This window comes from Pseudorca crassidens, chromosome 12, assembly GCF_039906515.1.
Source record: "Pseudorca crassidens isolate mPseCra1 chromosome 12, mPseCra1.hap1, whole genome shotgun sequence".
Lineage (NCBI taxonomy): Eukaryota > Metazoa > Chordata > Mammalia > Artiodactyla > Delphinidae > Pseudorca > Pseudorca crassidens.
Window position 1 is genome coordinate 72,006,381 of NC_090307.1, and position 11,919 is coordinate 72,018,299.

General features: G+C 46.0%; 1 pseudogene; it reads right to left on the reverse strand.

The window, feature by feature from the left end:
* Positions 1-1,478: 1,478 nt before the first annotated feature.
* On the reverse strand, positions 1,479-2,938 carry LOC137204162 (lactoylglutathione lyase pseudogene; annotated as a pseudogene).
* Between the last annotated feature and the right edge of the window lie 8,981 nt (positions 2,939-11,919).

Below are 11,919 nucleotides of genomic sequence, written 5' to 3' on the forward strand. Positions count from 1 at the left end.
TAAAAGAAATGAGAACATAGATTCTCAAACAAGTCTTGTGCAAGAACGTTCATAGCAGCTTGTATTCATGATAGGCAAAACCCGGAAATACCTCAGGTACCCGTCCATCCACAGGAGAATAAATAAACACGCTATGAGATATTCATATTCTACTGCGATAGAAAAGAAATGAGCTATTGACACACGCTACAGCATGGGTACATCTCAGAAGCGTTCTACTGAGTGAGGGAAGCCAGATGCGAAAGGGCACTTGCTGTATGACTCCATTTACAAGTGCTAGAATAGGATAAGCTAAACTATAGTGACAGAAATCAGAGAAGGGGTTGCTTCTGGGGATGGAGGGATTGCCTGAGACAGGCACAAGGGAATTTCCTGGGGTGGCGGACATGCTCTCTCTCGATGGGTATGTGGGTTACACAAGTGTACATCTCTATCAAATTGATCTAACTATATGCTTAAAGACCAAGATTTCACTAAACGTAAAACACATCTCATTTTTAAAGACGTAAAGATAAATAAAATTCACTTCCTTTTGGCAGTCTTCTCTACCTCCTCCAGACTAGATTAGGGGCTCTTCTTGGCCTGGAAGCTCCCAGAAGCAGACCCAGAGATGAATATTTGCACGCAGGTGATTTATTTGGTAGGAGAGAAGAGAAACGAGACAGGGAAGGGATATGTTATCAAGCAGGTTACCACCGCAGGCAACAGGGCTCAATCCTGTCACTCAAATGACACAGGGTGTCACCCAGAGAGGAGGGAGCTAGGTTATCTATACACCAGCTTCTATTAGTCATTGGCTGGGGCGTAATTCACCAGTTCTTTTAGCTGACCAGAGCATGGGTAGCGCAGGTCCAATGGCCAGAGAGAGTCTCTCCCCACCCCAGGGAAAGAAATGCAGGGCAAGGGACTATGGGCTGGGCTCCAGCAGCGTCTGCTGCATGCCTCGTCTTGTTCGCTCCCATAGCCTCCTGCATGCACATTTATCCCACAGTAGTAGAAAGAATGATTAAAAGCTCAGGTGATGGAATGAGGCAGACTTGGCCTCAAATTCCAGCTCTGCCACTTTCTACATGACAACTTGAACAAATGGGTGTTCTTCTATAAAACGGGGGTCTTGCACTGTTGAGGGGATTCAATGAGTTCTTCCCTGTTCCGTGCTCACCACAGCACCAAGCACATCACAGGACCTCCAGTGAACACTAACAGCAGTGAGCAGTATTGTTACTCTCTCATCCATTCTGTTTGCCCCCAAAAGTCCGAAGTAATGTTTTTCCAATTCCTCTCTTCAATTATTTTTAAGATTTAATTGTTGAAGGAGAATACAGGTACATAGTTCAAAATCCAAAAGATATTACAGAATCAACTGTGAAAAGTCTCCCTCCTTTTACAGTAGCCACCCGGGGCCCTGCTCACAAGTGACCGAGATGATCAGCATGCTTGGGTGTATTTCCCGAAGATATTTTCATGCAGCATTCTAACATGCGTTTTGGGCTTGCCTCTGGTTTTCTATGGCTGAATCCAGTGCAGGATGGAGTTTGATTTGACATAATTAATATATGCATTTTTAGCTTTCTATTTTGAAATAATTTTATTTATTTGTTTATTTAGTTTTTGGAAATATACATGAAGCTTCACTTTCGTTCGGGGTTCTTTACTTCCCATTCTGAAAAGTTACTTCTGAGGAACTGAAACCCCGGAAGGTAACCACAACAAAAACATATTAAGTGTTGGTTTCTTTTTTTTTTTTGAAAATGATGATTCAAAGGCAGACTTGTAGACTCGTATCTCTTGAGGAGATAGAAGGTAAATGCAGCCCCTGAAGGGAATTGTTCTAATTATTGCCTAAAAAAGTAAAGTTATACAACTACATTCAAGGACATAAGACAAAGCACTACTTTAAAACTAGAATGGCTGAACAGTTAGGTGAAAAACATAGCTGAAATAGGAAAGGGAAATGGACTTAAGAATAATTTGAATTGAGACAATAAGCCATCAGTCCTAGATGCTCCTGTTAACTGAATATCTTTTCTTTTTTGCGGTACCCGGGCCTCGCACTGTTGTGGCCTCTCCCGTTGCGGAGCACAGGCTCCGGACGCGCAGGCTCAGCGGCCATGGCTCACGGGCCCAGCCGCTCCGCGGCATGTGGGATCTTCCCGGACCGGGGCACGAACCCGTGTCCCCTGCATCGGCAGGCGGACTCTCAACCACTGCACCACCAGGGAAGCCCTTAACTGAATATCTTGAATCACATTGTTTCCTTTTTCACCTTCCACAATGTCTTCACTGAAATCTCAAAGCAGCATTCTCACAGAACTAAATAAAATTATCATTTTGTTAGGATTCAAAATTTCAATCCAGTAGCCATCAGGGTCTTGATAAATGCCAGGCCTTTCATTTTACCATCATCAGGTTTCTTCACAAGTTTGACTCCCTGTTCTTCAAATCCTATACAAGCACTGTGAACATCAGGTACAGCAATTCCAATGTGACCAAATCCCCAAGGGTCTGAATTGCCCCTGTGGTAACTCTGCATCTCATCCTCTTCAGCGCCCCAGTTGTGTGTCAGTTCAAGCATAGCTTTTCTGGAGAATGGCCCATGCTACTCTTTCATCTTTACCTTTTGGGATGCCATTTTTATCCTCAGAAGCCAAGAAACAGTGAAAATTTCATAGTGGGAAAATCTAAGTTTTGGAGTAGCGTCATTCCAAGAATTCTAGGATAAAAATCCAGTGACTACTTAGGATCTTAATTCGCAGCATGTTCTGCTGCAAGAGAAGATCCTTGGTGCTGGGGTCTGGGTAGGTGCCGCAGACAAGGGCGGCCTCGTCGGTGAGTCTGCTGGACGTGGGCTGCAGCTCTGCCATGGCTGCGCTGCTGTATCGCGGACGACGGTCCCTGGGAACGCAGCCGCCACCCACACTCTGCAGGCCGTGAAGCTCCCTTTTCAGAAATCCTTTTAGGTTTATAGAAGAGCTGCAAAGATAAAACAGAGCGTTCTGGTGTATCCTTCACCCAGCACCCCCCAGTGTTAACATCGTACATGACCATGGTACACTGATCAAAACTAAGAACCTGACATCGGTGCCGTACTATTAATTATACGACAGATTTTAATTTCACCCATTTTTTCACTAAAGCGGATCCTCCCCAAGAAAGCATGTTGCATTTAGTGGTCACGTCTCCTAACTCTCCTCCAGTCTGTGACAGTTTCTCACCTTCCCTTGTTTTCGTGATCTTAACACTTATGAAGGATCCTACGCAGTTATTTTAAATTTAATGAATCTAGGGGGTTCCCTCGTGGCTTAGTGATTAGGATTCAGCGCTGTCACTGCCGTAGCCCAGGTTCGACCCCTGGGCGGGGAACTGAGATCCTGCAAGCCGCGTGGCGTGGCCCAAAAAACAAAATTTAGTGAAGCTACATGTCTTGGTGTCCCTGAAGGTCACCAGGACACCTTGACGCTCCACGTTTAGAGCTGCTGGTGCAGGGAGGAGGCACTGAGGACTTACTACATTGCTGTCACGGACACGGGAAGGCTAGAAATTCAGATCTCCACCATCGACGTGTGACACCGGACAAGTAGCAGTCCCTCTCTGGGCTTCAGACTCCCCTTCATGACAATAAAGCAGTGAAACCATATTGGCGTGTCTGAAATTGTGTAGTCAAAGCAGTCTACAGACTCTAAGACCTCGTAGAGATCCCAGTGTGTTAGCATACTAGAGGCACTGAAAAGTCCTGCAGTAAAGAGACCCGCTTTAACGTAGTTTCACCCCGAGTTGGTGAAACTATGTATTTGACTGGAGGAGTAAAATGGTTCCCTTCCACCTATTCACCTGCAGAGAAGACCCTTTGGGACATATGGACTTGGCGATACAAAAGACCCTTGAATGGAGCTTCAGTTTGTTGGGGATACAGGAGCAAGCACACTGCCCAGAAAAGGTTGACCGTGAAGCTGGAGCTGGGGGAAAGTTTGGAAGGAGGGACACAGAGGGTAAGGCTGAGCAAAGAAGAGGAGGCAGACTTCCCCTTGGCTTCCCATCCCTTCAGAGCCAGCCCAGACCCTGGGCATTGGAGGATCCACGTAGAGATGGATATGGCGCCTCCTAGGAACAAAACTTGGAAACATCCATCAAAATAGGCAATGCCCTTGGCCTTGAACTCAGTGATGACACGTCCCAATCCATCCACACCCGAGAACAGAGGTGTTTGTGCAGGCTAATCTCTGCCTCATTGGTTGAGGCTGAAAAAGAAGGGAAAAGTGTAAGTGTGTATGTATGCGTGTGTGTGTGTACACCACATATTACACAGCCCAACTCAAGAAGGATAGTGTGACCCTGGGAATGGTGTTTGTTTTCAGATGGAGGAACTGAGTAATCTGGAGACAGAAGTGGGAGAAACTGACTTTTCACTGGCTACCCCTCTGCACCTTGAGTTTTATACCTATGCTGTGTCACTTATTTAGTGAATTAAAATAATAGTTTCTAAAAGAATGAACACATTTTGATTTATCCATACTGTGGAATGCTGTGCTATATGCAGTTGTTTAAAAAAAAAAGAAAGGAAAGAATGAGGAAACTGTTTATGTACTAAAATGGAAATATCTCCAAAATGCACATATATAGTGTATCACTCTTGAGTAAAAAAGAGGGGTAAAGTAAGAATATAAATATACTCTGGATATATATATATGGAAAGATATAAAAACTAAGAATCATAGTTATTCGTGGGGGAGGGGTTGCATAGACATGGGAGGGAGATTTCTCACTGTCTTCCTTCAAATATATTTATATATTTTACACATAAATACGTTTAATATATTTTATTATATATTTTAACAGCGGATGTATTGCTTCCTCAAAATTAAATAAATAAATGTGAACACAGGACGTCTATGTGGACTGAGGTATAACAATTTTCCAGATACATTGTTAAATGAAAAAGAAGTGGGAACTCTCCTCAATATTATGTAACAACCTAAATGAGAAAAGAATTTGAAAAAGAATAGATACATGTATAACAGAATCATTTTGCTGTACACCTGAAACTATCACATTATTAATCAACCATACTCCAATATAAAATAAAAAGTAGAAAAAAGAATTACTTGGCAGGTGGCTTGTTGGAAAGGCAGATTTTGAGCCCATCCCCTGAGATGCTGATTCAGAGGGGCCTGCATTTTTTTTTTTTTTTCTTTGGAGTGGCATGTGGGATCTTCCCGGACCGGGGCATGAACCCGTGTCCCCTGCATCGGCAGGTGGACTCCCAAACACTACGCCACCAGGGAAGCCCGGGCCTGCATTTTTAATGAGCCCACCTAGCCTCAGAGATTGAGAGGCAGTGGGGGAACCTCATTTTAAGACACAATGGCCTGGTTAGAAAAAAAATCCACATGAGGAAACAAAAGTCAGAGCGCTGGGTGCCAGACTGGAAGCTGGTCCACGGTCCAGCGGGACACGAGACGAGCAAGGTCAGTTGAACCTGGGAGTCTTTGTGGAGCAGGTGACACTGGCACTGGCAGGAATTTCCAAGGTGAGCCTGAAAAGCAGTTTGCCCCCATAAAGGGTTCCGTTTTCTCCACACCCCCTCCAGCATTTCACATACAAGTTTTTTGTTTGTTTGTTTTTTGTTTGTTTGTTTGTTTTGTGGTACGCGGGCCTCTCACTGTTGTGGCCTCTCCCGTTGCGGAGCACAGGCTCCGGACGCGCAGGCTCAGTGGCCATGGCTCATGGGCCCAGCCGCTCCGTGCCATGTGGGATCTTCCCGGACCGGGGCACGAACCCGTGTCCCCTGCATCGGCAGGTGGACTCTCAACCACTGCGCCACCAGGGAAGCCCACACATACAAGTTTTAAGAGTGTCATAGAGACAGGGGCTGGTGGTACCCACACCACACTCTGCACTGGTTACCCTAGAATGTGAGATTCGAGTGGGGCAAAAAGAGCTTTCACTTTCTATTATTTGAAACCTCTTTTAAACAACAAGCATGCATTCTGTTATAATTAAGAGATAAGAAACAATAAAAATAGATAAGTTAGTTGGGGGATGAGGGTGGGGGAAGCTCCATATGGACTACAGTGGAGGAGAAAGGAGCTGCGTGCACGTGACCGTGCTTCAGAACTCACGCCCATAGAGCAAGAAGACAGGACCCAAAGCAGCTGCAGCACATCCCACTGCTAAATCTGTCCACCTTCCTCCCGCCTGCAAGACACAGGTGACCAGACTCAGGAATTACATCCAGGATGTTCAAATTTGTGACCACAAACCCCAATCACTCAGGGTACCAGGAAATTCGGCCAGTGCCACTGTTTATCAAGCATCTCAGACAGAGGAGGGTCAGGAAAGGGAGGAGACACGAGGACTGCAGCCCTGGCCTCCAGGCCCAGAAGTGGGTTCACCCAGCAGGGTCTGAACCACTGATCTCCATGGAAGGATGTTGGGGGAAGCGGTATTTCTCCAAGTACATTTGCAAAGGACTTTGGTTAACCGAGGGCTTTGAAACCATCCTCTGTGAGATCCTCTCTGCAGCCCCCAATGAAGACCCTCAGTGGACAGACCAAGAAATGGGTTCTTGGAAAAGACTTGCCAAGGTCACAGCTGGAAAGTAGAAGAGCCTGCATTCAAATTCCAGTCTGTCCACCCCAAAGCCGTGCCACTGACACCACATAGAAGCAGAGATGGGATCCACCAGACCACGGAGAACCCATTCATTTATTCAGCACAAACGGAACCAGTTATTTTGCGACGTGCCAGGCCCTGACTCCAAGAGCACAAAGATTCCTTCGCTATTTAACATAATTTACTTAATGCCCCGTCTGCTCCAGGAACTGGGCAAGGCGCTGGGGCTACAAAGGAAGACAAACAGGCGTGGTCCCTGCTCTCAGGACCTCTGCAAGGGGAGACAGTTGCTTATCCAATCATGAAAGCAATGACTAGTCTAGGAAGGAGGGATCCTCAGAGCTGATAATGAGAATTTGACCTAATCCCTGGAGAAGTAAAGCCTGTGCTGAAATCTGAAGGATGAGTGGGCAGCTCAAGGAAAGGGACATTTCTACCCTTTTCCTATTAAGCAGAGGACACTCCTGCTGCCTGTGGATCCAGGCAGAGCCCTACTGGGAGCAGTGATAATAGCTCCATAAAAATAAATCTATATAGGGCTTCTCTGGTGGTGCAGTGGTTGAGAATCCACCTGCCAATGCAGGGGATATGGGTTCGAGCTCTGGTCCGGGAAGATCCCACATGCCGCAGAGCAACTAAGCCTGTGTGCCACAACTACTGAGCCTGTGCTCTAGAGCCCTCGAGCCACAACTACTGAGCCCGCATGCCACAACTACTGAAGCCTGTATGCCCTAGAGCTCTTGCTCCACAATGAGAAGCCACCGCAATGAGAAGCCCACGCACTGCAGCAAAGAGTAGCCCCCGCTCGCCACAACTAGAGAAAGCCTGCATGCAGCAACGAAGACCCAACGCAGCCAAAGAAACAAACAAACAAACAAAACCTATATAAAGAACTCTTACAATTCAACCACTAAAAGACAAACAACCCAATTTTTTAAAAATGAGCAAAGGAGCTGAACAGAGATTTCTCCAAAGAAGATACGCAAGTGACCCAAGGCACATGAAACGGTGCTCAGCATCAGCAGTCGTCAGGGTAACGCAAATCAAAGGCACAGGAAGATCCCACTTTGCACCCACATGGATGGCTAGAATCAAAAATATGGATAATAATAAGTGTTGACAAGGATGTGGAGAAACTGGAACACTCATACACTGCTGGTGGGGATGTAAAATGGTGTAGCCACTGTGGAAAACAGTCTGGCACAAGTTAAACATACAGTAACCATATGACCCAACAATTCAACTGCTATTTGTATAGGGGTATACCCAAAAGAACTTAAATCAGGTGTTCCGAAAGACACTTGTAAACCAATGTTCATAACAGCATTATTCATTATTCACGATGGCCAAAAGGTAGAAACAACCCAAATATCCATCAATGGATGAATGGATAAGCAAAATGTGGTATGTCCATACAGTGGAATATTATTCAGCCGTAAAAAAGGAATGAAAGTCACGATGCATGCTACAACGTGGATGAACATTATGCTGAATGAAAAAATCCAGATACATATTACATGATTCCATTTATATGAGATACTCAGAATAGGTAAATTCACAGAGACAGAAAGCTGGTTAGTTGGTTGCCAAGGACTGGGAGGAGGAGAGAATGGGGAGTGTTTGCTAATGGGTAACGGGTAGTGGGTACAGGATTTCTTTGGGGGACGATGAAAATGTTCTGGAGCTAGATAATGGTCATGGTTTCACAACACTGAGAATGTACTAAATGCCACTGAATTGCACCCTTTAAAATGGTAAGTTTTATGTAATGTGTATTCTACTGCATTTTTTTAATTTAGGAAAAAATTAAGTTAATAAATCAGATCTTAGTATTCCCCTGACCAAAACTCTCCAGTGACTCCTTGTCACATTCAGAATAACATCCAAAAGCCTTGCTCTGACCTGCAAGACCCATGTGATTTGACCCCCTCCCCACAACCCTTTCAACCTCTTTTCTTACCCTCCTTTCTTGCTGTTCTTTAAACCCACCAAGCAGGGTCCTGCCTCAGGGCCTTTGCTCTTGCTGTTTCCCTCTGGCAGACCAGATCTCCACTTGGCTGGCTCCATCCACTTCATATAAGCTGTGGCAGACAGATGCTAAGGTGACCCCCAATTATCCCCACCTCCCAGTGCTTACCCCCCCATATAATCTCCTCCCCTTGCATGTGGTCAGGACTTGTGACTTCCTTCTAACCAATAGAATACAGTAAAGAGGATGGGAAATGTCCCCATCATGTTCATAATGACATTATATAGGACTGTAATGCCCATCTTTACAGCAGAGTCTCCCTGCTGGCTTCCATGAAGCAAACAGCCATGCTGGGGAGGCCCATGGGACAAGGAATTGACGGTGGCCAACAGCCAACAACAAGCTAAGGCACTGGGGCACCTTCCATCTGATTCTGCCAACAACCATGTGTGCTTGGACGTGGATCCTTCAGCTTCGACATTAGCAATCCGACTAGATTGTCTTCACTTTCAGCTGTGATCATGTATTGCTTTTCCATGTGTACCTGTAAGATTTTTCTGTCATGTCTGAAAAGTAAAGGCTTTAAGGAAGAAAAAAATAAAAGAGAGAGACCACAATGAGACTTCAAATGAGACCACAGCCCCAGCGAACACCTTGATGGCAGCTTTCAGATGAGATCCTGGAGCAGGGCACCCAGCAAAGCTGGGCCTGGACCCCTGACCAACAGAAACTGTGCAATAATAAATGTATGTTATTTTAAGTTTGTAGTGATTTGTTACACAGCTTTGATAACTAATACTCAGGCTTCTGTTTAAATGTCACCTCCTCAGAGAGGCCATCCTTGACTGTCCCTTCTGTGATGTTTAATTTATGTGTCAACTTGAGTGGGTCACGGGGTTGCTCACTTATTTGGTTAAACATTATTTATTTCTCTCCGTGTGTATGTGAGTGTGTGTGTGTGTGTGTGTGTGTGTGTGTGTGTGTGTGTGTGTGTGTGAAGGTGTTTCCAGGTGAAATTAGCATTTGAATCAGTAGACTGAGTAATGCAGAGCACCCTCCCCAATGCAGGTAGGCATCATCTAATTCATTGAGGGCCTGCATAGAACAAAAAGGGCAGAGGAGGGCTTCCCTGGTGGCGCAGTGGTTGAGAGTCCGCCTGTCGAGGCAGGGGACGCGGGTTCGTGCCCCGGTCCGGGAGGATCCCGCATGCCGCGGAGCGGCTGGGCCCGTGAGCCGTGGCCGCTGAGCCTGCGCGTCCGGAGCCTGTGCTTCGCAACGGGAGAGGCCACAACAGTGAGAGGCCCGCACCGCAAAAAAATAAAATAAAATAAAATACGGCATTGTTTCTCATCATCAAAAAAAAAAAAAGGGCAGAGGAAGGGAGAATTTTCTCCCACTGTACGACTGTTGAACTGGGACCCTAGTCTTCTCCTGCCCCCCAGAAGACTTATACCATCTCCTGTAAGTCCTGGACTTATATCATCATTGCCCCTGGTTCTTAGATCTTCAGACTCAGACTGGAATTTATGCCATGGGCTCTCCAGTTCTCAGGCCTTTGGACTTGGACTAGAACTTATAGCACCAGTTCTGGTTCTCAAGCTGGAACTACACCATCCACTTTCCTGGGTCTCCGACTTGCAGACAGCACATCATGGGACTTCACGTGAGCCAATTCCTTATAATAATCTTATAGATCCTATTGGTTCTATTTCTCCAGAGAACCCTGATCAATGCACCTTCTAAAATAGAACCTGCCCCACCATTAATTTCCAGTCTGTTCCCCTGATTATTTTTCTTCTGTGATTTTATGTTTTTGTTTTTTGGCCACACTGCATGGCTTACAGGATCTTAGCTCCCCGATCAGGGACCAAACTTGGGCCCCGGCAGTGAAAGTGCTGAGTCCTAAACACTGGACTACCAGGGAATGATTTTTTTTTTCTCTGTAGCCCTTACCGCAACTTGACTCATTATTTGTTTATGAAAATACAATATACTCCATGGGAGCAAGGACCTAGTCTGTCCTGGTCACCTCTGCATTCCCAGTGCCTCTCATGGAACCTGGCACATAGCAGACATCCAATAAATAAGGAATGAGTGATTATCCGTCTTTTTACAGTGTTTACTAAGTGCATTTGCCTTGGTTGCCCTCACAATGACTCAGCGAGCTGGTATCATTCCCATTTTGCAGATGAGGAAACTGAGGCCCAATCGTAAAGAATGACATGTCCAAGATCACAGAATTGGTAAGTGGCAGAAATAAGACTTAAATTCAGGCAGCCCGACCCCAAAGCCATGTACTTAAGCACCATGCAGGGAGCCTAAGGGGGTCAGTAGCAACCTTCCTCCCATTTTCTTCCTTCTGGAAAAGGGGATGCTCTTATCCATCCTAGAGCACTAAGATGAGGGACTCTCCTAGTCCCTTCCCCTGGCCCTGCTGTTTATGGGCAGGAGCAGGTACAGATCTTCAGAAGCCCTAAGCTCAGAAAAGATTACGGATCCCCACGTGATCCCCTATGCAAATCAAAATTAAAACAATGTAAACCATAAAACACAAAATGTGTGCACATGCGGAGGGTAAATGAACACCTGTCTAGATTTCCTGGTTCCATTGGTTGAAGTTATTTTTCATCCCTTTTGTGTCCTGATCTTTCTGACACCCTAAGCCCATGCTTAGGTCTCCATGGACCAGCTGTGCCCCTCAACTAGAGGTCCAGCTTCTGCTAGGTAGCCCTCCCCCACAGCCGTCCCTCTCTCCCAGCTCTATAACCACCCCCTTTTCTCATCTATTCATGACTAGGGATGGTCAGCAAGTCCCTCCATGACTAGCCCCAGGGAACCCACAAAGCCTGGTAGTTTCTGATCTCCTGCCTCTTGTGGCAGAATACAAAGGTGCCCCCCATGATTCCTGCTTCCTGGTGAACACACCCTATATAATCCCCTCCCCTTGAGTGGGGACTGGACTTGTGAATAGGATGAGATTTCACACTGTAACTCAGTGACTAGTCCATTGACTTTGAGTTCATCAAAAGAAAGATTATCCCAGGTGGGCCTGGCCTAATCAGGTGATCCTTTAAAAAAATCAAAGAGATTGAACGTCTGAGACAGTATCTCCTGCTGGCCTCAAAGGAGCAAACATCCATGCCATGAGCTGCCTATGGAGAGGGACACAGGACAAGGGTCTGAGAGTGGTCTCTAGGAGCCAAGAGCAGTCCCTTGGCAAGCAGGTAGCAAGAAAATAGGGACTTCAGTCCTACAACTACAAGGAACTGAATTCTGCTGACACCCTGAATGAACTTGAAAGAGATCCCTGAGCCTCAGATGAGACCACAGCCCCAACG